The sequence below is a fragment of the Leptinotarsa decemlineata genome, unplaced genomic scaffold, assembly GCF_025532065.1.
Source record: "Leptinotarsa decemlineata unplaced genomic scaffold, Ldec_3_MD MMD2_tig00000035_RagTag_RagTag, whole genome shotgun sequence".
Lineage (NCBI taxonomy): Eukaryota > Metazoa > Arthropoda > Insecta > Coleoptera > Chrysomelidae > Leptinotarsa > Leptinotarsa decemlineata.
Window position 1 is genome coordinate 26,135,320 of NW_027412540.1, and position 15,353 is coordinate 26,150,672.

Sequence of the window (15,353 nt, forward strand, 5' to 3'; positions counted from 1 at the left end):
CAGACAGCCAACTGAACCTCATCATTATTGCGTGATGGATTATGACGTTTTTTAAAAGTATTTTCAACTGAACCAGTCAGTTTAAATTTTTTAAAAATCCTACTTACAGTGGATTGCTGTACATGTCTACCAGGATGTCTTGCGTTAAAAATATCAGCCACTTGTCGATGCAATGTGTTTTCACCACACAATTATCACAATTTCAATTTTTTCTAGTAAAGATAACATATTATTTTAATTTTCATACATTACATTGAACTAACGGGCATTAATTTATTCAGTGACAGTGACGTTTTCTAAAACACATTATGTAGTTTCATATTTTTTCACAGCCTACCCAGTTTTTTTTAAATTAGTGTTGTTAGCGGAGTAGGTAAATGTAAATACTATGAGTTTTCTTCTTTTATTGAATGGGCTTCAAGAATCACGAAATGATGTTTCCTAATGTTCCGTTTTGTTCTAATTCATATTGTGAGGCCATTTGCTCATTAAAAAACTCAAGTACTGTATAGTTTTGAAAGCCCCGTTGAAACTAGATGAACTTTGCATCAAGTTTGACAACTTTTATTTTTCAAAATTTGTTTTTGACATCAAAGAGGCTCTTAAAATATTATTATATTACAAAAAAGAAATTCGGTGATGAGTTTAGTTAAAATAAATGATTTAGTACAGGTGTGCTTAAATTTTGATAAGTAGAAAAAGCAGGAATGCGGAAAAATAGTGAAAATATAAAATACTTATTATGGGTTTGAAACTTGGTGTGTGGGTATAAAATTACAAAAGAAAATGTTTTTATCCTTTGATATTTTTGGATATTTTGAAGAATAATGTCATTTTTCGATGTTTCTTTTTTTAAATGTCAATTTTGACAGGTTAAGGAAATCACGTGACCTATTTTGTAGACGCCATTTGACATCATTTCTTAAGCAAAATCTACTGCCAAAATCAAATTTCACATAAAACGATAAATAAAAGAGTTTCCCATTTGATGCGGACTTTATCGGTGACACTGTATAATATACAGGGTCTTTCACGACGAGCGTTCGTTAGGAATATATGGAGAACGATTCAAAATAAAAACTTGAAATTTTGAAGGCCAAAATGGCCTTCTCAACTAAAATATTTTCAACTTCCGGTCTCTTTCCGTTATACCGGAAGTTGAGGACAACTTCCCTACTTCAAATGGAACTCCCTGTATTTTATTACATTTTTGAATTTCTTAGCACATTTTAGGCCCACTTTGTATAACAATGCCTGTACCCAAATTTGTTAGTTTTCGAGATATTAATTTTTTTCTGAAAAATTTGACAGTTACAGCACCACTTCGAAAAAATCATAACTCATGGACAGTAACAGTTGAAAATGTGAAATTTCACAGAATAACACCTTAAGCATCAAGTCATGAACAGGTCCATAGAATTTTCGAAAATAATTTACAGGGTGGTCGAAATTTCCACCTAAAACATAAAATCGAGAAAACTGATGAAACACGATTTTTCCAAATGGAAACCATACACTATTCTATTATTTTTAGATACTACGAAAAAAAGATATCGAATTCATGAAGACTGTCCTATACCTTAAATACACCCTTGGCAAGATATATCCGATTTTGGGAAATATTTGAAATGTAAATCATTCGTAGCAATACCAAACCAAAAAAGCTTTGGAAACAAATGAAGTTACAACGAATATGTCAAAATTTGATGCGATATAATTGACGTGTATTTCGTAGTTTTCTATTTGTGTGCAAAATGTCTCGTTTGGGGTATTCTAATGAAGATTTCCTGAATTTAATAATCATTTATGGTGAATGCAATAAGATAATGGACAGAACTTGTCGCGTTTTTGCAGAGAGATTTCCAAATCTACACAGACCCAATACAAATATTCTGAGAAGACTTCTAAGAAACTGCCGTGATTTCGGATCTTTTTCGTCTATCACAAACAAAAAAACCCACTCGTAAACAATGAAGACATCGAAATTGTAGTTTTGGTCTACTTCACAGCCCATGCAGAAAATTCGTTGAAAGATGCAGAAAAGTCACTTAGAATTTCATGTTCATCAATAAACTGGATTTGGTAAATTTTCGTTATGTGGACACCCGGCGATTTTGAAAAAATTTTTGACTGTACTTACGTATTTTGATGCGTAGATTACGAATCCGAAAGAAAAAAGCGGCGCTCTCCCTTATTTTAAAAGTTACGGCCCTTCAAAGTTCAGAAAAGGGCAACTTTTCAGCCTTCTTTTTCACTAAATAAACTATTTAAAAACACAAGCATTTATTCAGTAGGTCACCTTTACACCTTATTCCTCCTTCTTTAACACTTTTCACTTCAATAATCAACATTTTTCTTATAAAAAACTTAATCTAAAAACGAATGCTTCTCCTGGTGACATTATTCTATTTTTAGGTTAGTTACTAGTGACATTTCAGAAAAAAGCGGTTGGTATTTGCCGTCGCCTACTATTTCAAATTCGTAATGCACCACCAAAAACCAATTTACGATCTAAAGAATGAAGGTAAAAAACATTTGAATTACTTCAGGAATATGGACTGCATCAGTCGTACCAACCATATCATCAACCTTAAAAACGTAAAATACAGTGATATGTAACCAAAAAGCAGCTCCGTACATTTTTTAACATTTTTATAAGAAAAATGTTGATTATTGAAGTGAAAAGTGTTAAAGAAGGAGGAATAAGGTGTAAAGGTGACCTAGTGAATAAATGCTTGTGTTTTTAAATAGATTATTTAGTGAAAAAGAAGGCTGAAAAGTTGCCCTTTTCTGAACTTTGAAGGGCCGTAACTTTTTAAATAAGGAAGAGCGCCGCTTTTTTCTTTCGGATTCGTACTCTACGCATCAAAATACGTAAGTACAGTCAAAAATTTTTTCAAAATCGCCGGGTGTTCACATAACGAAAATTTACCCTGGATTTTAATCAATTATAAGTGGCGTCCCTTCAAATATCACCAGGTTCAAAATCTGAAACCTGCACTAGTGGAATTCTGCGTATGGTTTCTTATCAAGATACAGGAGGACCCTGAATTCAAATTTGCCATTAATGATATGTACAACCGCCATAATAGTCATTTTTGGGCAGCAGAAAATCCAAAGCTCGTTCGCCAGCGCAACTTCCAGAAATAATGTTTTTTGCGCTATAAATGAAGACCGAATTTTATGTTTATATCTTTATGAAGATAATTTGAATAGCGATAGATATTCGCATATATTTAGGAATATGGTTGGTGAATCCATAAGGCATGTTTCTGAACAATACCGTTTCAAGTTATGGTATGAGATGGATGAAGCCCCTGCACATAGTTCTGATACCGTTGCTGGGTTCTTGAAAGGGATCAGTGTCTGTGCTACCATGGGCCATTTAAATTTCCTCCTCGCTCTCCAGACCTGACGCCACTGAACTTCTTCATCTGCAGATATATCAAAGAAAATATTTATGCGGATCCTGTGAGTGATAAAGAAAACATGAAACGAAGGGTTCTGAAGGCTTTCAATAATTTGATTCCTGACTCCATACAGAAAGCTACAAATAGTGGTATACAAAAAAATATATTTTTGTTTAGAACAAAACGGCAATGTCTTTGAACATCTGTTGAAATGAACCACAATATTATTTGAATTTAAAGAAATTAAGTTGAATTATAAAATTAAAGTCAAATCTAACCTTAAAAAATGCAAACAAAATAAAATGACTGTATTCGATATCTCTGATAGTTATTTCGATCTATCCATTTTCTAATGGACTAGCATAACACAAAAACGGAGTCTCACGATAGCAGTTATTGAAACTGCAGACTTTTGTAATATTATATCATAGTAGAGTGATATATAATGTTGAACTAGTTGTGTAGTACCTGTTACCTGACCAAATAGGCGTGTACATTCACTGAGATTCATATAATTAAATTCTTAGAGAATGAAATGAAACTCTAGGTGCCTTGAAAATCTTGCCTTGCAGAGAATTAAAAAAAATCAGTGTGTAAAACTATAACTCAATACCTACCTTCTGCATGTAAGCAACTCCGGTTGTACAATTTATTAATTCGTAAATCTGTATCAATCGCATACAGCGGCAGCGGTACCAGTGAAAGGTAAAGTAGATTGTGTACACAAAGATAATAATCATAAAGCCGTGTACATAATACCTAGTCATTTTTATTGACATGCAAAACATGTTTCACTTCATTACATTTCGTACGCATTTATTTAAAAACATAATGAAGTTAATTACCTCCTGGATTGTTTTGTTAGAATAAATTTAATCGATGAGAATGTTCACACAAAACGAGTTGCTTCTTTACGAATAAAGCGCGACATTGACCTACACTTAGACATTTACTGGCACTAATTGTTTGATTATCTATCAAATATGTCTTCTGTCTCCTTTCAACTCTGCACATTTCCCCCAGCGATGCTCCATCTCTGTAACCCGTTGATTTGACGAAAATATTTGTCCTCCGAGCGCAATTTGTAGATGAGGGAACAAAAATGATTCGCTTGGGGTTAGATCTGGTCAGTAAGGCGAATGATTGAGCAGTTCAAACAGTAACTCGTGGATTTTCGCCATGGCAACCTTTGAGGTGTAACACGAAACATGTGAAACATGTGAAACAGGATTTTTTTCTGGAAATGTGGCTGTTTTTCCACAAGTTCTGCCTTAGCTTGTCAGATAATGATGCAGTATGCCCCTGTAATGGTTTTTCTTTTTTGAAGACAATTGATTAAAATAACTCCATGACCATGCCAAAAAACAGTTGCCATCACTTTCCCACCCAACCGAAAAAACAATTTAACAGTTTTTGCTTTTTTGGAGCCGGTTCCCCATTTGCAGTCCACTGTTTGGACTGTATTTTTGTTTCGGGCGTATAATGGTGTATCCAAGTTTCATCTACATTAATTAACCGGCGCCAAAACTCGGATTTATTGCGCCTGAACTACGCCAACAGAGCGTTGGTCTAAGTTATTTGTGTGTTCAATTTCATTTTATTTTACTCATCTGTATTGACGAATCCAATACAATTTTCAATTGTCAAATGGAAAATAAAATATTATCATTATTATTATCTAATGCCTAAATGATGATGGTGCAAATTCCCCATACACAGAATCCAAATCATCATTGATTTGCGTAGGCTTATTCCCTTTCAGAAACAAATGTTTAATAACCTGGCCTACTGCGCCGAAGAAAAGCAAAGACCATAAAAAAAGAAGAAGAAGAAGAAATATTTAATGACAGCTCGTCCAATTCCTTGAAAACACATCAACTCACTCAAACGATTGTTACGTAACAACTGCGCGTCCAAAATGGCTGAAACTTTGGTGAGTAACTATCAACAGATGAACGACGAAATTCACTAGCTGCTATCTCGATGTTGAGGTCATCCTGAAATTAACATCCTGATGATTAACTTAACGGACTCGTCATCAGAGAATGATTCCAATTGAGCCTATGAAAGGCAGCTTCATTGGAATAACGGAATCGAAAGACAATGTGGCTCAGGCTGTTGGTCTTGATTTTTTGGTATGAGTCGAATTATTGAACATTGATATAGTGACTCATCAGTTCCTCTTTGTTCTCAGCTCTCCAGCTTTCCCAAATAACATTCTTCACAAGTAGCCATCGGTGGTTCTCCCACTTACACCATCAAAGCTGGTGTTCCCCAAGAATCCCAATTGCCTTCAACCTCCATCATGACTATTTTGCTTTGATGACAACTGACTTGTCCCTTCTTTTCATTCAGATCCCAATCATCAGCTGCTATGAAGGCAAAAACATCAGTTTTCTGAATGTGTCAGACTTGGACATCATAATGTCAAGGCGAACAATTCTTCTAGCTGGACCGATTATTTTGTTAACTGTTGGATTTGAACCAATATGTTTTGGCTCTGATAGCAAAGTCAGCTTTTGAGAAACTAAATACTATTTTGCACTACAACTCAACGTATATTGCTTCATAGCAATGAATGATTAAACATTCCCTACACACTTTCCCCTTCTTTGCATTCAGACGCCCAGTCATCAGCTGCTGCAGAAACACAGGCATCAGTTGTCTGGATGTAGCAGAACCGGAGATCACAAAGCCAGGACAAACAATTCTGCTGGCGGCATCGATTATTTTGTTGGATGTTGAATTTTATACCAGTATGTCTTGGTTGTAATAGCAAAGTCAGCTTTAAGGAACTTGGAACACCATTTCGAACTAGAACACTACTTTCATTTGGTCAACTTAAATTAGATCTTTGGATCAAATTAGACTTTAGATTCACCTATAGGAAAATTTCATCTACTCTAGTCAATTTGGATGTTGAATTTGATACCAATATGTCTTGGTTGTAATAGCAAAGTCAGCTTTTAAGGAACTTGGAACACTATTTCTAACTGGAACACTACTTTCATTATGTCAACTTAAATTATATCTTTGAATCAAATTAGACTTTAGATTCCACCCAGAGGAAACTTGCATCTACTCTGGTCAGTTTCATCCTTCTGCAGCTCGACCGGTAGATAATGTTGATTCTTCTTTCATTACATGTCTCTATACTGAAAAAAAATCAATCAGTGAGTGGACTGTAATGCACCAGATAGTCAGCAATGAAAAAGGAGTTGAATAAAAACATGGAGATTGTGAATTTTATTTCTCTGCAATCCATGTTGGACTTATATCATTTGCGACGCATTCCAAGTGGTACATCGTCGAAGTCGTTACAAAGTGATATCCAGAAGACAGCACACCTTGTGCGCCACTCCTGGGTGTCTTGGTATTCTGATGATTCCAAGATAAATGTCGTGCTGGTAAGTCTTCGATGTTTCCCCTGAATTTATTCAACAACAGTTTGGAAAACAAATTCTTTGGCAGGATCCTCGGTCAGAATGTATAAACATTGGTCATGAGTTATAATATTTCAGCTAAGATCTGGCTAACTCTAGCAATTTTCTTACGCAGAAAAGCGTAATTCTTCAGATATTCCTACTAGAGAAAGAGTTCATGTTTGAGCAGGTATTCTTGGAAATACAATTACTGGTCTTCCATTTCTCAAGAAAACCTTGGTAGTTGATATGTAACTCAACATGATCGAAGGAAACTGTCGATTCTTTGCATTCTACTATTTTCTTTTATTCTGACGTTGGTGGCAGAAGAGGACCAATTAAGTGGCCTTTGAGATCACCACATTCAATACCCCTAGACTTCTTTCGTTGGAGCTATCTTGAATCCGTTATTGATAAATTACAACCAGATGGTGTTGGTGATTTTGAAGGGTGAATAAAGAAAGGATGCTGGTTAAGAGAATTGAAAACTTTAGAATGATTTGCCTTCCCTTTTCCATTTAGGAATCTGAGAGTAAAATTCATCCCTCGCAGAAGGTTTTGAGTTGGCATCCTACATGCATAGATAAAAGATGTTATAAAACACTAGTCTCTTTTCACAAATGCAAGTGATTAAAGTACCGCATTACTCAAAAAATCATTCTTTTGGATTTCACATCTGTATATATTGACAATACGTTGACATTGTCAACGAAATCGAAAAAGGCAATGAAATATCCGACATTATTATAGAGCAGTGACCAATTCCCTACAGTTGACGATGGACGTTACATTTTTTCTAATAATTAGTTACATTAACGTTGAACAGATACATCAACTTAATAATACATCGTGAGTCTGGTAGCTACTGGTGCATGACAAATTACAAGCAGGTAGCTTATAGGAAGGATCTAGGTGGATGTATGGATGTTTTCTTTCATTTCATGCGATGTAGATTTCTTGGAAGGAATACCAAACGTGAGGTTATCGAATATAAAAGCTTAATCGTTTCATGTACAGGGTGAACCAAAAGGAAGTTGGACGATGTTTATTTTTCGTGAGATAATTCAATATCAAACACCGTACTGCACGATTCAATCACTTCCATCTTTTGTCTGTTGTTTTGTCTTTGTTTTATTTTAATTCAAAGATAGAAATACCCTATACAGTGCATTTCTTTAATGACCCCCCCCCCATTTATTTTTGGAACGGGTCAACTCAACAAAATTAAATTTGGGATAAAGACATATGAAAGTTTCAAGACGAAAAACTGTTGGTGATCAGGAAATCATTTTTTCTTGTGAAAAAATATGACTGAAATTTTTTTATGAGAAAATACTGTACAAATAATGCCCTAAAGGTAAATATGAACCCGGAACAATAAAAAAGCCCAATAAGATTGGAGTTTTCCAACCTAGCAGACTTCATATACAATTTTTTCCATTCAAATAACCAGTTTAGTCTGAGAGATCTCCATGATAATCACTGATAAGACAGCCACCTTGGACAGTCTGTCAGATTATATTTCTTTACCAATACGTATCGGATTCGACGATTTCATGCAAATACTAATGATGGCTAACAAATCTGAAACATACATCAACGGTTAAATTGAGCAAACTCGTAGACATTTACGACTTTCATTTGAGTTCTTGTTATCTAATCTTATAAATATGTTTATATATTTCAAATGTATTTCCATCTATATTGCAATTTTTTCAAGTATAAATAACAATTCAGTTGTTACGTTGATAAATGAAACAACTTTCTCTCAGCAATGAGTTTTGAAAAAGTGGACATTAAATATGGAAAGAATTTAAATTGAAAGCTATAACTTTGTTTAAACTTGAACAAAGACTTGTGGAGAATGGTTTCTTTCTAAATAAATGAAAAAAACGTTCATTACCAATCTTATATAACATCTTTATTCATTGAAAGCAAGTTTTTGCTATAAGAGACAACTAACCGCTGCATGTGATTGAATTCGTACTTCTGTATTTATCCAGCATTTCATGACTTATGTTTTCTGGTTTCTCTCTGATAAATGAATGATGGCCAAGTCGATTTGTCCTGTTATTTGTTCTATCAATGCTAATACCAGACAACTTGATAATCCGATCATGTTTTGGGCTTTCTGTAAAAAAAATCACCACAAACATTTTGAATCGTTGAGGTTTTCAACTCATGAAGACATATATGGGAAAGACAACCGACACCCACTGAGGCCTTTCGCATACCCAAATATTCATGCACGAATGTCCAACACGTTTCTTTGATATTTTTAGAGTAGTCTTTCTCAAAGTGGGCGACAACGCCTCCTTTTGGGCGCTGGATTCCTATAGGGGGCAGTAAACGGTACAGAGAAGATTGGGGGGCGTTGAAGCGGTTAAGGGGGCGATGGCTAATAAAAAAATGTTTTTTTTGTTTTTAACACAAACTTTACCGCTCCTTTACGCTTACTGAGCGTTTCCTCGTGTATTGTCATCTAGGGGACTAGGCGGTAACTATTTCCTGTCCGATAGTTGTCAAACTGTACAATAGATGGCGGTAAGTTTCAATGCGAAGCCAGAAGTTTCTAGTCTCCGTTCTCGAAAGTACTAGGCCCGCCCGCTGCCTCATATAAAAGCGCACGCGCCATCCAGTCAGTAATGTCATTCGACGATATTACGAAAACAAGTGAATTTAGTTAGCGACTAGCTAGGTAAAGTGCTGCACGTGTGGTGGTGAATAATGTGAGTCATTAGCAAGTTTTTAAAAGATGAAAGTGTGACTTATTTTCAAAAACTGGAAAAGAAACACTCAGGTCAGCCAACTGTGTCAAAACTTTTTTCAGAGGCTTCTAAGCAAGATGACGACGGACTTCCTACAATATCTCCTTGCTAATTGCTCAAACAGCTAAACCTCGTACTATTGGAGATGATTTAATTTTACAGGCAATAAAAGAAGTTATGACTACTGTGGCTTCATAAACCAGCGGCAGATATCCGAAAAATTCCTTTGAGCAATGATTCCGTGCAAAGACGAATTGATGGCTGAAAACATTGAAGAGTTATTGTGCAATCATCTGAATCATCATTCTCAATTCAGTTGGATGAGTCCACTTTACCAACCAATGAAGCATTGCTACTATTTGCTAGAAATTTAGATACGGATACAAATGGAAAAACCATATATGATATACAGGAAAAATGTTGCGATGAGAAAGAAATTCCACTGAAGAATATCATATCAGCTGCTACGGATGGCGCTCCGGCTATGACAGGACGTCACAAAGGCTTCATAGCGTACTTTAAAAATAAAATTCTAGATGTGCTCGCTGTACATTGCGTCATTCATAGGCAACATTTGGTTGCGGAAAATTTGAGTGAGCGCCTCTCTCAATCACTGCAATATATCACAAAAGCAGTCAATAAAATCCGAAACAGCTCTTTAAATGACAGATTATTTATTCAGCTTTGTGTTGCTAATGATGAAGATTTTAAACGACTGCTATTTCACACAGAGGTGCGTTGGTTATCAAGAGGTAACTGTCTGACTCGATTTCACAACTCTATAATAGAGTTCTTGGAAAACAAAGACAAAGAATTGTACGACAACCTCATCACTTCAAAGAATGATATTGCATACTTAACAGACCTGTATAAATTATTTAATGATGTCATTCTCCAACTTGCTTGTTTGCTGCCAACATTTGCAGAACCTCCACAGTGATTTTGCAGAACGATTCCAGAACGTTTTAAAATTGGAAATACCGAACTAAGTGTTGGATCCGTTTTCAAATGTCAACACAACAGGATCACCCCGGCTGGAAGAAGAACTCATTGAACTGATAACGAACGAGACAATAAAAATAAAATTAAAAAATGGATACCAAGAATGTTGGCTACAAAAGCCAATCCCGTAATTATATTCCTGTCATCGTATTTGTGTGAACGTGCATTTAGTGCTGTGGCAACGTTGCTAACTAAAAAGAAAAATCGGTTGCAGATCACCGAACTCGATGACTTACGGCTGTTTTTGATTAAATTCGAACCTGATATTAACAAACTTGTTAAGAATCATCAAATTCATCCTTCACATAAAATTTGTTTTCAAATTCAAATTGAAATGTTTGTTTTAATAACATGAATAAAAGTTTTCCTAATATTACAAAATGGTGTTTTACATTACCTTCATCAGAAAGTCTTATTTTCACATGACACACATAATTTAATTATTAAAATAATTACTGCAATTGTGAATCTTAAGATGTAGTAAAGTAAAAAAAATTTGGGGGCGCTAGAAAATAATTAATTCTTGAAGTGGGCGGTAGACAAAATAAATTTGAGAACCTCTGCTTTAGAGCCTAAGCTATCTCGATCAACTCCACTTTGCGGTCACCCAAAATTATTTTGTAGACTTCACTCAACATGTTCTATCCCACAAAATAATAGTCCGATAGCTGTTGTTGTTCCCGTCGATATTTATGAATATTCATCCATTTGAGGTCCAAGCATTCCCGAAGGTACATTTTGTGTTAGCAGCCTAGAATATGTAGTTACTAGCAAGTGATTATATCAGCCGTTACTCTTCATTTTCTATCAACTATCTGAAACATTTTCAGAAATCAAACAAAGAAATCAATTGAGAACTTAATGACTTACATTTCTCATTTCAAATTTCATACATCTGCAATTTCAGCTTGTGCCTGTTGATAATAATAAGCAATTTTCTTGCACATATAATTAATCCGTAATTATTATACGCCTTGAAACAGCCATTAAATCCGATTCACCTCTGCATTGCCAGGAATTTTTAACTCAAAGTTAATTGAATAAGCCATGAGCTGGGATATAATAGGAAGGTTCATCTAAAAAAGACATCCCAACTACATTTTATAGTAGCGCAAATTATTGAATACAGGGTAAGCCAACAAAACAGTAAAAGGTGCAAATGTTCATTCTAGTTTATAGGTTATTATAGGTTTATAGGTTATTATTAAAGTTAAACTTCAAAAAAACATACGTGAACTATATATTGCATTAGTCAGTATTAAGTTTCTATTACTTTTTCGAAATTTGGTGGTGAATAGGTAGCACTTGAGAAAGGGATACAGCAAGGTTATGCATTGGGCCCTGTTTGATTTTGTTCAACAACTGACGGGCATATTGATTTTGAATGAATTTGTAATCAGATGAATATAAAAGATAAATGAATTTCAGAGACTAAGTTCAGGACTCGTAGTTGAAATTTTCACGAAGGAATTTTAGTTCACATTCCAAAGGTACCATATTTTTTCATTTTCTGGCCAGCAGTTTCCAAAAATTCCTATTCAAAAGTTACAGAAATTATTAGAAGTAATTAGAAGTTTCCTACGGCTTTCAGATCATTTGAATAATAATTTTTTTGACTCTCTAATTTGATTCTAAAATAGCTGTAATGTTCAAATTGCCTCAAAAATTAGGAAACTAATTGAAAATTGTTTATGAGTCTACTTTAAACTGTTGTTCCAGCAGTTTAAACAACAGGAATTAAAGTTGTCTGAGGTCGAGTTTTTTTTTGGCCGTCGGACGCATAATCCATAATAGCCAGCAACTAAACGTTAGTTTTTCTCTCAATTTTTCGAAAACAAGGAAACGGGTTTTTGGATATTACATTTCACACCCAGGATCAGGGTGACTTTGCACAGAAAAGGTAGACCACGGAAAGAAAGGATTTTGAGGATGGAAACATGAACACATAGAATTCACATCAAGTATCCTCTACAACTTCAGGTTACAATCATTCACGAATTTCATCATAGCGGCTATTACTTGTGGTTTGTTCAGTGCCAGTAAGTGCAGTATATTTAACGGTGGTATTATGTTTTTCCGTCTTGTGATGTTGCTACTCCGCCTCAGCCTACTATTCTATATGCAAGACGAGACTTTATACTCGGATAATAAATTATTGTTTTCATTCGCGAGGTATCTAATATATTTCGTAAGTAGGTACTTGAATCTATAAAGTGTGCTCCTCAATGTTTTAGTCACTTGGTCAATATGATATCTCCATCTCAGGTGTCTATCTATCACAATTCTTAAATACTTGATTTTTTCTGCTGATCGAATTGTTATGTCGTTGCCGATATTCAATGTATCATCATATTAGGGTAGTGAGTTGGCATAGCACGAGAATGGTAAAATGAATATTTTTTCGTGATTAATCGATAGTATTTTATCCACGAAGCACGAAGTACAATACTGCTGTATCATCAGCGAAGCAAACGATGCCGCCACAAGTATCGTGTCGTAATATGTCATTGATATATATTGTAAAGAGAATTGACCCCAAAACTGTTCCTTGCGGTACTCCGCATTTTACATTTTTTTTTTCACTGACGAAGTTATGGATTTTCACGTATTGCTCACTGTTGTGAGTGATTCACGGTGTCGAAGGCCTTAGCAAGATCTAAGAAAACATATAGACTTGGTTTACTCTTTTCTAGATTTGTATGTGAGACAAATAATAGCATCTTGGGTAGAAATCCCTTCTTTGAATCCATACTGGTTATTTGAGATGAAATTGTGCCTGTTAAGCTAAGAGACCGTTTTTGTGGAAAAATAGTTATTCACGTTTTACCTACAAGTGTTGAAAGTGGCATTTTATTTTGTGAGTGGGGATTATTGCAAAACGAGCGTCAGCAAGTGGAGCAAACTCACGGGCAAAATAAAATCACTTTTAACAAATGTATCATGAAAATGTTTTTGTATAACGTTACTGCTGATAATAAAAAAAATTATAGGGTCCATGGGATTTGAACACACGATCTTTGGATTAACAGGCATATGTTACAACTACATACGCCAACTCACGTTATTTTAAGGAGGATTATTGGTTAATCATGAAGGACTTTCTACAGTTCCTGACTACATTTCTTAATAAGATTATTGGATATCCCATCATGCCCACATGAATACGTTTTTTTCAGGTTATGAATCAAATCTAATACCTCAAATTCAGAAATTGGGGAAAAATAGTGAAAAGTTGAACAAATAGGTATAATTTTTTGCGTAAATTCACGATCAATTCCGACTTTTCCTGGAGTGAGTGTAAAATGATTATTGAATTTCCCGACCATTTCTCTAGTGGATAATTCTGTTCCGTTCTCTTTCAAGGAAATTTCTGTTACTTGGGTTGGGTTTCTTTTTTATTTGGTTAACCAGCTGACATGTGGTTTTTGTTTTATTAGTTGAGTTGGCTATCCTCAGATCGATTGTTTTTTTCTATTTTCTTGCAACTGTTGTCTGTATCTTTTTGTTAATTGGTGGCTGACTCTATATGATGCGTCAACGTTAGCTAATTGAGAATATAATGAATTACAACAGCCGCTGTAGAAAATTCGCAATTTCAAACATTAACTATTTAAATAAATAATACATTTTTCTTTGTACTTCCTTCTAATTATTTAGCAAACACCGAAAAACGGTGTTTGTATGTCTATTGAACATATGTTTTCTCTTACACACCAAAAATAAATAATGTCAGCAACCTTTTGTTTTGCCTCGGCATCAGCCGGTTTATCTGTAAATAGTACCGAAACTAATTGAAATCACGCTTTCACGAATGTTACACAAATCCCATTGGTTATTATTAATACAAGTACTCGTAGAATTAATCCACGTCAATAAATTAAACTATATCATAATTATTTTCGTCCAATAATTACAAAAGCGGTGATTACAATTAGCTGGGGACATAAAAGTAATAAAGTAATGAATAAATCGTTTGAAATGCCATAAAAACGTTAATTCATGTTCATAGCCTGAATGGATTCACGTCGGGAATGAAATTTTATTCAAGATTAACGTGGATACATTAAACTGTATAATTTGAATAGAAATTATGATTAACGTGCACGTGATAATTATAATGAAACCATGGATCAGATCCTTGCAACTTTGATTCGCTGATATGTGTAGTTGCTTTCTTCCCTATACATAGTGTACGAGGTTGCCCTTTATATTTCAGGATTAGAGAACAAAAACAAATATAAATCATCGAAAATCACTTTATTGTTTTTCAAAATATTCCCCACGAAGATCTATACACTTTTGCATGCGTTTGGACCAATTGTCGAAGCACTTTTGCTACTCTGATTGAGTAAGAAGTCATTCGGTGCTAAATCAGGACTATACGGCGGATGATTCCTCAAATCTATGTTTTGGGTGCTCAAAAATGAAGTTGTTTGAGCAGAGGTGTGAGAGCTCGCATTGTCTTGGTGAAGAGCGATCCGTCTTCGGCGGTTGGTTTTCCTGATTTCTTGGAAGACAACTGGCAAACAAATTGTTGTGTACCACACAGAATTGACTGTTCTGATAGATGATCTTGATAGAAGGCTGCAATTTTGTGAACAACTGAGCCAGCTACTAATTGATGATCCGCACCTATCATTCAACCATACCCAGTACCCTCAAAAAATCAATGTCTGGTGTGGCATATTAGGTAGTCATATCGTAGGGCCACTTTTTATTCCTGGGAATTTAACTGGTGAGGTCTACCTGAA

At 34.9% G+C, this 15,353-nt stretch overlaps 1 protein-coding gene across 1 annotated transcript in view; it reads left to right on the forward strand.

Annotated features, from left to right (window-relative positions):
• The window catches only part of LOC111516268 (uncharacterized), a 104,452-nt gene that overhangs the window by 58,140 nt on the left and 30,959 nt on the right, over positions 1-15,353 (forward strand). The gene's annotated exons all lie outside the window — the stretch shown is intronic.